At 43.1% G+C, this 13,641-nt stretch overlaps 1 protein-coding gene and 1 pseudogene across 4 annotated transcripts in view; one reads left to right on the top strand and one right to left on the bottom strand.

The window, feature by feature from the left end:
* SLC24A2 (solute carrier family 24 member 2) overlaps positions 1-13,641 on the bottom strand; it is a 290,438-nt gene that overhangs the window by 260,227 nt on the left and 16,570 nt on the right. The window lies entirely within an intron of this gene.
* Positions 5,369-9,803, top strand: LOC113897772 (annotated as a pseudogene).

Genomic DNA, 13,641 nt, shown 5'->3' with positions numbered 1-13,641 from the left:
GAAGCCCTCATAAGCACTCGTTCCCTTACCAGGCTGAGTTAGGCAGTGGAGAGGACAGTGAACACAGAGTTTAGAGTGTCACAAATTCAGTGAGAGCCTGGCTAGCCACCTCTCTCATCATGTGACTTGAGGCACATCCCCCTCTGAGCCTGGGACTCCTCACTGACACAGGGACTGGCATTCAGCATCTGTCCCATTGGTTCCATCTAGTACACCTTCCTGAGCTGCAGAGGTCAGAAACAACATTTCCAGCCTCCCTTGCAGCTAGGGTACAGGGTGCTATTTGGGTTTAGCTGAGCAGAGACTCACATAACACTGAGAAGGTGAAAGTGAGAGGCTATATCATTGCTACTTCTTCTCTTTCTCCTGGAAATCATGGGGAGAATTTTTTTAATTAACCTGTGGTTTTTAATGACTAGGATCATAACTACTGAATAAAAGGTGAGGCACTGGTGATTTGGTGCATAATGCACAAGTTCCCATGGTGGCTTCCTGATTGCTCACCTTCCTGACTGTGGCAGATACAGCAGCTCTCTGGGCAGACCAGTCTTACTGACGGGTTCTGGGAGTCATTCCTAGAGACACAGCCTGCTCCTTTCACCCTCCCAGTGATTTCTGTAAGCACCCAGATCAGATCAGATCAGTCGCTCAGTCATGTGCGACTCTTTGTGACCCGATGAATCGCAGCACGCCAGGCCTCCCTGTCCATCACCAATTCCTGAAGTTCACTCAGACTCACATCCATCGAGTCAGTGATGCCATCCAGCCATCTCATCCTCTGTCGTCCCCTTCTCCTCTTGCCCCCAATCCCTCCCAGCATCAGAGTCTTTTCCAATGAGTCAACACTTCACATGAGGTGGCCAAAGTACTGGAGTTTCAGCTCTAGCATCATTCCTTCCAAAGAAATCCCAGGGCTGATCTCCTTCAGAATGGACTGGTTGGATCTCCCTGCAGTCCAAGGGACTCTCTAGAGTCTTCTCCAACACCACAGTTCAAAAGCATCAATTCTTTGGCGCTCAGCTTTCTTCACAGTCCAACTCTCACATCCACACATGACCACAGGAAAAACCATAGCCTTGACTAGACGGACCTTTGTTGGCAAAGTAATGTCTTTGCTTTTGAATATGCTATCTAGGTTGGTCATAACTTTCCTTCCAAAGAGTAAGCGTCTTTTAATTTCATGGCTGCAGTCACCATCTGTAGTGATTTTGGAGCCCAGAAAAATAAAGTCTGACACTGTTTCCACTGTTTCTCCATCTATTTCCCATGAAGTGATGGGACCAGATGCCATGATCTTTGTTTTCTGAATGTTGAACTTTAAGCCAACATTTTCACTCTCCACTTTCACTTTCATCAAGAGGCTTTTGAGTTCCTCTTCACTTTCTGCCATAAGGGTGGTGTCATCTGCATATCTAAGGTTATTGATATTTTTCCCGGCAATCTTGACCCCAGCTTGTGCTTCTTCCAGTCCAGCGTTTCTCATGATGTACTCTGCATATAAGTTAAATAAACAGGGTAACAACATACAGCCTTGACAAACTCCTTTTCCTATTTGGAACCAGTCTGTTGTTCCATGTCAAGTTCTAACTGTTGCTTCCTGACTGCATACAAATTTCTCAAGAGGCAGATCAGGTGGTCTGGGATTCCCATCTCTTTCAGAATTTTCCACAGTTTCTTGTGATCCACACAGTCAAAGGCTTTGGCATGGTCAATAAAGCAGAAATAGATGCTTTTCTGGAACTCTCTTGCTTTTTCCATGATCCAGTGGATGTTGGCAATTTGATCTCTGGTTCCTCTGCCTTTTCTAAAACCAGCTCGAACATCAGGAAGTTCACAGTTCACATATTGCTGAAGCCTGGCTTGGAGAATTTTGAGCATAACTTTACTAGCGTGTGAGATGAGTGCAATTGTGTGGTAGTTTGAGCATTCTTTGGCATTGCTTTTCTTTGGGATTGGAATGAAAACTGACCTTTTCCAGTCCTGTGGCCACTGCTGAGTTTTCCAAATTTGCTGGCATATTGTCCCCCATTAAGACCCTCTTTCTCTAATAGAGTGGCCTCTGTTTTCTGCAACTGAGCCCAGTCAGATATACCTCTGCATCATTCAGAGTGGATATGAGGGCTAAAAGACTAAAGGGACACAGTTAAGAACATAAGCTTTGGGCTCAGATGCCCTAAGCTTAAACCCTGGCCCTACTTCTTGCTCTATAACTATGAGCAAGTTCCTTAATCCCCAATTACTACACGATGGGGTTATCACAGATCACATGAGTGATGCATGTAGAATGCTTGCCACAGTATTTGGTCCTTAGCAGGAATTCAGTAAATGTTAGCTTCTTTTTGTCCCAAGTTCCTATAGAACCCTCTGTACCCCTCTACTACAGCACTTGCATTGATTAGCTCTCTGTGAACACAAAGCCAGAGGACTGTCTGTCATGTGGGAGTAAAAAGTACAGGAAAATCCCAAATTCAAAACAAAATGACTTGGGAGTAACCTTAAAGAAGGAGAATTGAAAGTGACTGTAACTAAGATGAAACTTAACAGTCTATATTGTACCCTGTTATGAAGATACAGTGTGAACAGGTGGTCAGGTACAGCACAGAGAGGCTAAAGTATTGCAATGAGATGGAGTTGGCCAGGCCTGTCCAAGGGCTCTCAAGGGTGGAGATATCTTGGCTGAGCAAGTGTTTCTCTTTGCTCGGTAAGGTCCTCCCGGCTGCGGTAAGAGTCTGTCAAGCGTTTTCTCAAAGCATCACTTCTTGAATCCATGGTGATGCTATCATCTGACAGAGGCCATGTCAGACCAGTCAACTTGACAGTTTAATTCCTCATTTTAAATTGATATATTGTCACCCTGATTATGATAATTTGGTTTTCTAAGTACTTGTCTACTGGGGGATAATAAGGCACTGATTTGTTGATTTGGGCTTTCCTTTCGATTTTAGAGATGTAGCTCTCATTGTATTTTAGTGGGCTCTAATTGGATTTGTATTAATAGAGAGCAGTCATAATGAGCTTGGGCAACGTAAGTCCACCTCCAAGAGACAATCCCTTTGCAATGGGCCATTACAATCAGGGTTATGAGTCCACTGGGCCGAGAGCCAGGCTCCTGCCCATGGCAGATCACTGAGGCAAATGCTACTGCTTCCTGTGCACTGTGTCATCAGCTGTAATCTTCAAACTTGAGCATCCAAACTATACGCAATGATCTGCTTTCACGTCTATGTAAGCTCCTGGTGTGCGATGGCCATGCTTCAGTCAGAGTTCACCTCCAAATGCCCACCTGAGTGCCAGGCACATACACAGTTGATATATAATACATACTGGATGCATAAATCCCTAAACACATGGATGTGTCCTTCTGTAGAGGAGGCCTTTTTTGAACTATAGAAACAAAGAGAAAAAGAAAATTCCAAAGCATTTCCAAGAAGAGGGAAATCATGGGCTTAAATGTTCTGTGGTGATTCTTTGAAAATACTCAAAACCTAGCTATTGATATTCCAGTATTTTTGGATAGCTCTTTATTTCATGTTGCTATCATGGGTGGATTAGTTTTCTACTGCAGTATAACACATTTCCACAAATGTCAAGGCTTACAAAAAACATCCCTTTATTATCTCCCAGTTTACACACATCAGGAGTCCAGGCACAGAATGATGCAGGTAGGCTCTTAGTTTGGGCAAGAATGTTATTGCTGCTGCTAAGTCACTTCAGTCGTGTCCGACTCTGTGTGACCCCATAGACGGCAGCCCACCAGGCTCCCCCATCCCTGGGATTCTCAAGGCAAGAACACTGGAGTGGGTTGCCATTTCCTTCTCCAATGCATGAAAGTGAAAAGTGAAAGTGAAGTCGCTCAGTCGTGTCCAACTCCTAGCGACCCCATGGACTGCAGCCTACCAGGCTCCTCCATCCATGGGATTTTCCAGGCAAGAGTACTGGAGTGGGGTGCCAATGCCTTCTCCAATGCATGAAAGTGAAAAGTGAACGTGAATTTGCTCAGTCGTGTCTGACCCTAAGCATGGACTGCAGCCTACCAGGCTCCTCCGTCCATGGGATTTTCCAGGCAAGAGTACTGGAGTGGGGTGCCATTGCCTTCTCCGAATGTTATTAGGTGACAACTAACTTACTGGGGGCGAATAGAGGATGAGATGGTTGGATAACATCATCGAGTCAATGCATCTTGAGCAAGCTCCGGGAGATGGTGAAGGACAGGGAAGCCTGGTATGCTGCAGTCCCATGGGGCTGCAAAAAGTTGAACACAAATTAGTGACTAAATAATAATTTCCCTTTGGCAAGCACTAAAGATTATACTGGAGGTCCAGATTATTCTGGAACTAGAAAACCAGATTTTTATTTTTTGTTTTTCTGGTTTTATTTCAGACTAGGCTCTTTGGAAGAGGTCTTGACCCAAATGTGTTCATCTCAGGCAGAGAAAGACCACCTTTCTAGAGTCCTCCTAGAAAAAGTACAAGTTCAGGGGAAACTGTGAGGGGAGAGGGCAATGGTATCACAAATGAGTAAGACTACAGCTTGGAATCCATGCCTCAGGCTTCCACTGCAACCTCTAAAAACAGAAATGAAAAAAAGAAAAAAAGATAATTCCCTGGCAGTCTAGTGGTTAGAACTCTGTGTTTTCACTGCTGAGGACCTGGGTTCAATTTCTGGTCAGGGAACTAAGATCCCACGAGCCACATGATGTGGCCAAAAGAGAAAAAAGAAAAGAAAGAAATGCTTACCTCAAAATACTGCAGTCAATGTACTCAATTGGCCAACTCACAACTGGAACAACCGACGGGCCAAATGATGGTAAATTGTAAATTATCTGCAGGCAAGGGTTGTGTCTCATTTATCTTTGTACCCCAAGAGGCAAGCAAGGGTCTGTCATGCATTTAGCACGGTGCATGCTGATAAAACTGAGGATTTTGGACAAAACTAAGCACGGTTGCAAAATAAATGGCGGCATTAAAATATTATCAACACTCAGAAAACTTCACTGATTCATAAATTTAGCTGCAAAGAAAAAAGGAAAAAAATTCTAGAGTAATTTCTTTTATTTGGCTTCTTCTGCCTCTTCTCCTCCCCTTCTTCCTCTTCCTTCTTCTTGCTTTAAATAATGATCACCTAATGTTGTTTTTTTCTTTGTCAGAAAGTGGATACAAAACAGAAACAATCCTTTGATAGTCTAAAAACAGCTTGAAGGAAAGGTGAAACTCAGAACTGAAATAAAGAGATACCCCCATATACCCCCATATGCCAATGGGATTTTTCAGTCTTTTAAAATCACATACAACCCGGTAAAGATCTTGACAAAGATCTAGACATACCAGAGAAACTTGAGATTTCACCACTGTGTCTATGTTAGGGTAATTTCAATATCAAACAGGAAGAGGTGGTGACGGTAGGATGGCGGAGTTGGTACCTTTTGCGGTTCCCACAGGGAGTGACAAAACCTTGCTTGTGTGGGGACTGAGCTCTGGACCCATGGCCGAGGCCTTCATTCTCTGTTCACAGTCTTCTCCCAGTTCGGCCTTCTGTATTCGGTCCGAGTCTTCCCAAACGCAGCAGTGGCCGGCCCTGGATTTTATGCCGTCATCAAGTTTTATTCAGCGAGGGATGCTCACAGAGCCCAAAAGGCATGCAACCAGAAGCAGCTTTTCCAGAAATCTCCAGTGAAGATTTCGTCTTGGCACCCAACATAAGGTGGTTCAACACAACGCCCTTGCCCTAAACAGCTCCAGATGCCAAGAATTGGCAAATTACTACTTTGGTTTCAATGGATGGTCAAAAAGGATCATCAAGCTTCAGGATCTTTCTGACCCTGAAGAAGAAAGGGAAAATGAAGATATTGTGGCACCTCTTCAGAGGCAAAGCCTGAAGTTCTTCTGTGCTTTAGAGGTGGTGTTGCCATCCTACGAGTGCAGAAGTCCAGGAGTTGGCATGGCTGAGGAACCTTTGGATAACTTGAAAGAAGGGCCATTATCACTCCTTATGAAAAGGAAGAAAACCCAGAAGCTTGCTATTCAGAAGGCTAAGACAGATGGATTCCAGAAACTGCAGATTGTGGTTTTAGAGTATGTCATGAGAAATGCTGGGCTGGAAGAAGCACAAGCTGGAATCAAGAATGCCGGGAGAAATATCAATAACCTCAGATATGCAGATGACACCACCCTATGATAGAAAGTGAAGAGGAACTAAAAAGCCTCTTGATGAAAGTAAAAGAGGAGAGTGAAAAAGTTGGCTTAAAGCTCAACATTCAGAAAACTAAGATCATGGCATCTCGTCCCATCACTTCATGGGAAATAGATGGGGAAACAGTGTCAGCTTTATTTTTCTGGGCTCCAAAATCACTGCAGATGGTGATTGCAGCCATGAAATTAAAAGACGCTTACTCCTTGGAAGGAAAATTATGACCAGCCTAGATAGCATATTCAAAAGCAGAGACATTACTTTGCCAACAAAGGTCCGTCTAGTCAAGGCTATGGTTTTTCCAGTGGTCATGTATGGATGTGAGAGTTGGACTGTGAAGAAAGCTGAGTGCCAAAGAATTGATGCTTTTGAACTATAGTGTTGGTGAAGACTCTTGAGAGTCCCTTGGACTGCAAGGAGATCCAACCAGTCCATTCTAAAGGAGATCAGTCCTGGGTGTTCTTTGGAAGGAATGATGCTAAAGCTGAAACTCCAGTACTATGGCCACCTCATGTGAAGAGTTGACTCATTGGAAAAGACTCTGATGCTGGGAGGGATGGGGGCCGGAGGAGAAGGGGACAACAGAGGATGAGATGGCTGGACGGCATCACTGACTCAATGGACGTGAGTTTGAGTGAACTCTGGGAGTTGGTGATGGACAGGGAGGACTGGTGTGCTGCAGTTCATGGGGTTGCAAAGAGTCAGACATGATTGAGCAACTGAACTGAATATGCAAATGGTGTTCCTTATATGCACTCAGAATTCCTTAAACTGAAAAGCCTGGTGGCTGTAGTTTGCCTTGAGGGAAGCTGTGTAGTCCAAAAGGTACATAGGCCAGTAAAATTCTCTCCAAAGCTTTGTTCATTGTATCTGGTAGAATTTTGGTCCCAAGTAGTAGACACTTGCCTCGCTTCTAATATGACATTTCCTGTATAGTCCAGTGGTATCTATCCCCGGTTTGAACTCACTTTGATCCCTCCTTAATGCCTTCCTATTTAATCATATTGTGATTGAACAGTTTTGTTTCCACAGCTTTTACTGCATCATTCCTTAGTTCTTATTTCTAAGATCATAAAGGTTTTTGAACAACAACAACAAAAAAAAACAGGAAGAATTAGTTTATAGAGCATAAAAGAAAATAACCTATGACCTGCCCATGGAGCTAAGTCTAGCCTTTTGCCTGAAGTGAGTTGGTAAAGAAGACAGACCCAGGGAGGGCCTATCAACCCCAGACCCCGTCACCCTTTGCTCATCCCCATGAACATGACACAAGCTTTCCTCTGGAAGAGGCAAGGAAAGAACAACCATCAGCAACCTGTCGGCAGAGTCAGAAGGCTGTACTGGACTTGCAATTGGGACTATTTCATGTGAAATTCTGACCTTCTCTAGTTTGTTCCCCATCAGTCTTCAATGAAAAACAAATAAACCTAAGATTTAGAATATAGCATTATTTGGAACATCAACTGTCCTTGCTAAAAAGGAACAAGAGAGTATGGTTTCCTTCTGTGGTCTTTGGGACCGAAATTTCCTATGGGAGTAGCACACATCTTGATTCAATGGAGTTGGATTATGGGCCTGAGGGCCCAAGGGGAGGGGAGACCCCTGCCAGGTTTGGTTTGTTTTCAGTAGGGAAGCTGATTCCTCGTAAAGAGCACCACGTCCAATACCTCAAGACAGTTATTTTACACCTTACCAATCATTGGGGTTCACTGATAATTCCTGCTGATAAGGCAAGCTGCAACTAGAATACATCCTCTAGTTTTACTGCAGTATAATCATCTCTTCACCTTGCCTCATTAGCTTACCCCATCCTGCAATGCACCTTTCCTCGGAGGCTCCTGGGAGAGACTGTAAAAAGTGCTTGCACAGCTATTTTGTGTCAAGATAGCGATCAATATGCAGCGTACTGATTTATGTTGAGACTCGCATCTTGTCGAGCAAAGGGAAATCAAGAACAATGAGCTTACTTGGAGGTCCTACAGTTTATCAAGAAAATCAAACAAAAGACAACCATAAACAGGCACCTAGACCTGGAATATAAAGCATAAACTTCCACTTAGCTTCTGAGTCTTTCTTACTATGCCTGCCATATGGTAGCAAGTTGGCATAACTTAAATATCAGAGGACCTTGTTTTGAAATTCCACAACCATATCTGGTTTCTCGGTATAGGTGTCCAACATGCCAACAGATGGTGCCCGGCATTTTACCCATTAAACTCTATGATCTCCATAACCATTTAATAATGAGATTGGACCAGATAAGATCAGAGAGCAGATTTTCATTCTGCACAGAGATTCTGCCAGCTTTTCAACTGCAAAGTGAATTTATGGAGTAAAAGCCTCTGAAATTATCCCATAAAAACAGAGCTATAAGCAATATTCTGTAGTCAGTTTTCGAGAATAAAGTGTTTGGAAGAAAAAAAAAGGCAGCAATGCAGCCATATGGACACTCTCGCTTGAAAGATGAAAAATTGAGAATGTAGCAACAAATCACTTAAAATAATTGGTAACCATCCTTTAAAGTGAAAAATGCTTTGGTTGCCCTTGGTTTGCCATCAATAATTCATTCAGTAATTGTTTACTGAGCATCTATTATTCTGAGCACAGAAGTACACTTCTGTGTAATAGGGATTCGAGTGTGAACAAAATAAATTCCTGTCCTGATAAAGCTTCTGTTTCACTGACTTCTATATTTCTACCATAAACCATGTACTGGCATAGCTTGGGCCCCTGAGGGAGTGAGAAAGTCACCCTTTAGGCCACGGACTGCAGATAAATGCCCTGCTGTATCCTGTAGTTAAAAAAAAAAAAAGTGGTCTTTTAAAAATAAGATGGGCTAATGTTAATCACTCTGCTTCTTGGCTTCCCAAGCAGGACAGATTTTTGTAACTCAGTCTGATTCACGCAACTTCATTTTGTTGAATGTCTGTATGATCGACAGATGATTTTTATTACTCATCAGAGCACTTTCCAATCAAATTTTGGAACTCTGTGGCTTCCGATTTTACTGAGAAAACTGAAACAAAAGAAGAACGTCCACAAACCTCTCCAACATACTCACTCATTACCTGCAGCTGTGCCATTACCTGGCTTCCCCGCTTACTAAGTCAACCCTCCCGTTTGTACCCTGAATCTCCTATTCCTTTCCCACTTAGGGGCATGGCCACAACAATCTTCCCCTTTTTGCATCTTCCGATCTCCCCGCTTTGCTATGTCATTGCTGCTGCTGCTGCTAAGTCGTTTCAGTCGTGTCCGACTCTGTGCGACCCCATAGACAGCAGCCCACCAGGCTCCCCCATCCCTGGGATTCTCCAGGCAAGAACACTGGAGTGGGTTGCCATTTCCTTCTCCAATGCATGAAAGTGAAAAGTGAAAGGGAAGTCGCTCAGTCATGTCTGACTCTTAGCGACCCCATGGATTGCGGTGTACCAGGCTCCTCTGTCCATGGGATTTTCCAGGCAAGAGTACTGGAGTGGGGTGCCATTGCCTTCTCCGGTTATGTCATTGCTACAACCACACAAATGTGCTGTTCTTTCTTCCACTTAAGACAATTTTTAAGCCAAAATTTTCTCCTGGCTTGCACCCATTTATTTGTTTCCCTTTACAGGTATCTCTAATTCCTACTTGCCCATTCCTTGAATCCACTTTACCCTGGTTTTCGCCCAGCTCACTCCACCAAAACTGGTCTTGTCAAATAACCAGTGACCTCCTCAAGGCTAAATCTGATGTTCAGTTCTCTGTCTTCACCCTACTGGGTCACCAATTGATGTAATCACTTCCTTTTCTTTGAAATGCATTCTTCACCTGGCGTCCCCATTCTCCAGGTTTTCTTCTTTCCTCCCTGGCTGCCACTTCTCAGGCTCCTTTGCTGGCTCCTACTCCTTTTTCTCCCATTTCAATGCTGCAAACACCAAGACTCAAGTCTTCAACCTCTTCTCCTTATCTACATTCACTCCCAGGTGATTTTCTTCAGTCCCATGGCTTTACACACTATCTAGAGTCTTATGATTTCCGAACGTGCACTTCTAATCTGAATTTCCGACTCATCTCTAACTGCCTACTCAACATACCATTTAGTGTTTAACTTAACCATTTAAACCACAGACTTAAATCCAAAATTTAACTCCTATCTTCCACTTGAAACCTGCTCCTTTGAAGTCTTTCCATCTCAATAAATGGCAGTTCCATTCATCCAGTTACTTAGGCCAAAACTTTTGGTATCACCTTTGATTTCTCTCTCTCTCTTTTTATCATACCCTGAATCTAATCCATCAGCAAATGCTGTTAGCTCTACCCTCAAGAGAGATCCAGAATATGATGACTTTTCAGTGCCTCTGTTGTGGCCACACTGACCAGGCTGCCATCATCATCAACCTGAGTCATGTCACCAGTTACATAAATATGTAGGACATCCCTCTCCTACCCTACAACCTGTCATGAAAGCTTTAAAGGCTCTAGCACAAGGCTCACTGAACACGACTCAGACTCTCTCAATGTTTCTGCAGGTATTATCCTCATTATAACACTTTCACATCCATAGCTGTCATGAAAAGGTAAAGCACTCTGTTTTGGATTTGCAGTTACTCCCAATGGATATATTTCTGTATGGTTTTGTAGTTCTTCTGATTCTTGTTGCCACTGAACATCATACTGATGTGATCTACAGAGCAGCATGTGTATGTATGTGTGTGTGTGCCTGCTCAGTCATGTCTGACTCTTTGTGACCCCGTGGGCTGTAGCCCCACCAAGCTCCTCTGTCCATGGAATTCTCCAAGCAAGAATACTGGAGTGGGTTGCCATTTCCTTCTCCAGGGGATCTTTCCGACTCAGGGATGGAACTTGCACCTCTTGTATCTTCTGCGTTGTCAGGCGGATTCTTCACCATTGAACCACCTGGGAAGTCCCATGAGGCAACATATGCCTTTTATACATGTACTGCCTGGAGCCACATGGCTGAGGAGGAAGAGAGGCCATGAGTCCTGGGAGGCCCTGTATCTGCCTACACAGAGGAGATGGCACCTTTCTCTTTGCACAAATATGTCTTCTGCTCATCAAGTCCTGCACCTATAGAGCTGCACACTTGAGGGGTGTGTGTGCTTTTCTAATAGGTCTGCTCAGAGCAGGGAGCCTTTTTTAACCTGCTTAGAAACACTGAATAGGCCAGTAGCAGACTTGGCTATCTGGTTTCCCTGGTGGTGGTAGGGGTAAAAAATCTTCCTGTCAATGCAGGTCGACATAACAGACGCGGGTTCAATCCCTGGGTTGGGAAGATCCCCTGGAGGAAGAAATGGCAACCCAGTACAGTATTCTTGCCTGGAGAATCTGATGGACAGAGGAACCTGGCAGGCTACAGTCCATGGGGTTGCAAAGAGTTGGACACGACTGAAGCGACTTGGCATAGCACAGACTTGGCGGTCACTGTGCACACAGGAGTCTAACCCAACTCAGAACCCTGTCCAGCCCCTGCCCAAACAATTCACATTTGCTGCTTCTAAATTCTTTATGGCTGGAAAATCAGGCAACTTAATTTATTTGAATTTTGTATATGATAAAATAAACAGACTCTTATAAAGAGTCTCAAGAAGCTGTTTTATGATTAAGTGTCTAAAATTAGAACATCAATCTTCTGGTATCTCAAAAGTATTTGAGTTGCTCAAAATTGGTATTTGGTTGCTCAAAAGTCCTTTTGACTTTGGATCTTGGCTCTGTTATGGACATCTAGATACTGAACTTCCAGATAAGTGGAAGTTTATGGGACTGCAATTATATACAAATATAGATTGTCAGAAAGTGCTTTATTGATCTCTCAAGCTGACTTCATGAACAGTTTTTCAGGATGTTCACATTCAAGCAATTCCTTCTCTAAAGACAATTTATTTGAACCCTACACTAAAAATGTGCTTGAAATCACTCTAATCCTATTTTTTAAATATTCTCACTCAGCACTTGCCACTGTCTCTTCATGTCTGTGGTTTCATTCGAACGTGAGCTCAGATATCCCTTCATTAATTATCACACTATCCTATGAGACAACAGAAAAGCCATCTGCTCTCATTTTTTGATGTAGAAAACTGGGGACAGATAAACACATATAACTCATGAAATGTCAGAGCATTTAATGAGGTTGTAGGAACATAAACATATTTAAAAAGAGGTGTATAAAAACTAAAATTTAACAATGACCATCCAATGAGTCAGAAAGATACTCAGACAAACATTTTTTAACTGCTGGGTCAGGTTAAGGTTAAAGAGAGAAAAGAGGTGTTCACAGAACACAAAATACTTAATATTATTTTTTTTCAGGTAGCTTAAAAAAAACCTCTTTAAACCTCTATAACCCAACTCTGAGGACCTTAATAATTTTAATGAGAAGCTCCATGCTGATCATATCCAAAACAAGCTATTCAACTATGGGTCCATTCTGTGATTCACATTTGCAAGAATCTGAACTGAAATGGTCATATGAGACTCTGAGCAATTTTACTGAAAACAAATAACCTAAAGCATGTATTGGGGCTGCTGAGAGGAAGCAGGTAGTGCTCAGGAGAGGCACTTGGCAGAAACTCAGATCCAAGGTGATCATGGGCTGAGCATCACTGGCAATACCACTCACTTGGGGCTGGTCTCCCAGAGCCACACAGTGAAATGAGATAGAGCTGGATTAATTTTTAGCACAGTTTTTGATTATCCACCAGCAAAGCATGTGGTGCTACTTCCCAGGGCATTTCAATTCTTCTTCCTAAAGCACAACACTATCTTATCCTGTTCTATTTATTTTTCTTAAGTGTCTGTGACTTGCAGAGCATTAAGATGCCAAAACATATGTTTCCTAAGCCTGTTCTCACTTCTCACCTTTACTTAGACTTTCAAGGTCAGAGCTATTTGTGGCTATCTACTTAATTGTACTTCAAATAAAAGGCAGCAGAAAACAGCAGATTTGTGATGGCCCTTCAAAGTAAGCATCAAATGAGCAGCCTGTCACATCTGAACCTATTTAAATAAATCAGCCTCTTGTTCACAGCCCCCAAACTCCATCCACCATGCCAGCAGTCACTGTGCAGCTGAAGCAAGCTAGCAGCAAGAGGGGGGATGTTTCCTGGACCCCCTGAAAATCACTGGAGCTTTGAATCAACTGGGCATTTTTGTGCACAGCAGGATTGCATGGCCAAGTTCTGTTTACCCTCGGAGTGTGCTCATTAATTAGGTTTGTGCAATTACAATTCATGCTAGGCAATGACAAAGTTATGCCTTGTCATATGACAAGGCAATGACAAATCATTACTAGTATTATTATTATTTACTGTATGCAGCTCCATATACTTATAAAGCTTTGTTCAAAATGGATGCAAATGCTCCCAGGACCTGGAGTGGGAAAAGTTATAGGCTTTGGGACAGAGCGGGTAGATGGGCAGGATTGGCCCCTAACCAAGATCTATAAAGCTAAGTGCCAAGGTT

This window comes from Bos indicus x Bos taurus, chromosome 8 (assembly GCF_003369695.1).
Source record: "Bos indicus x Bos taurus breed Angus x Brahman F1 hybrid chromosome 8, Bos_hybrid_MaternalHap_v2.0, whole genome shotgun sequence".
NCBI lineage: Eukaryota > Metazoa > Chordata > Mammalia > Artiodactyla > Bovidae > Bos > Bos indicus x Bos taurus.
This window is presented reverse-complemented; position numbering and strand designations above follow the sequence as displayed.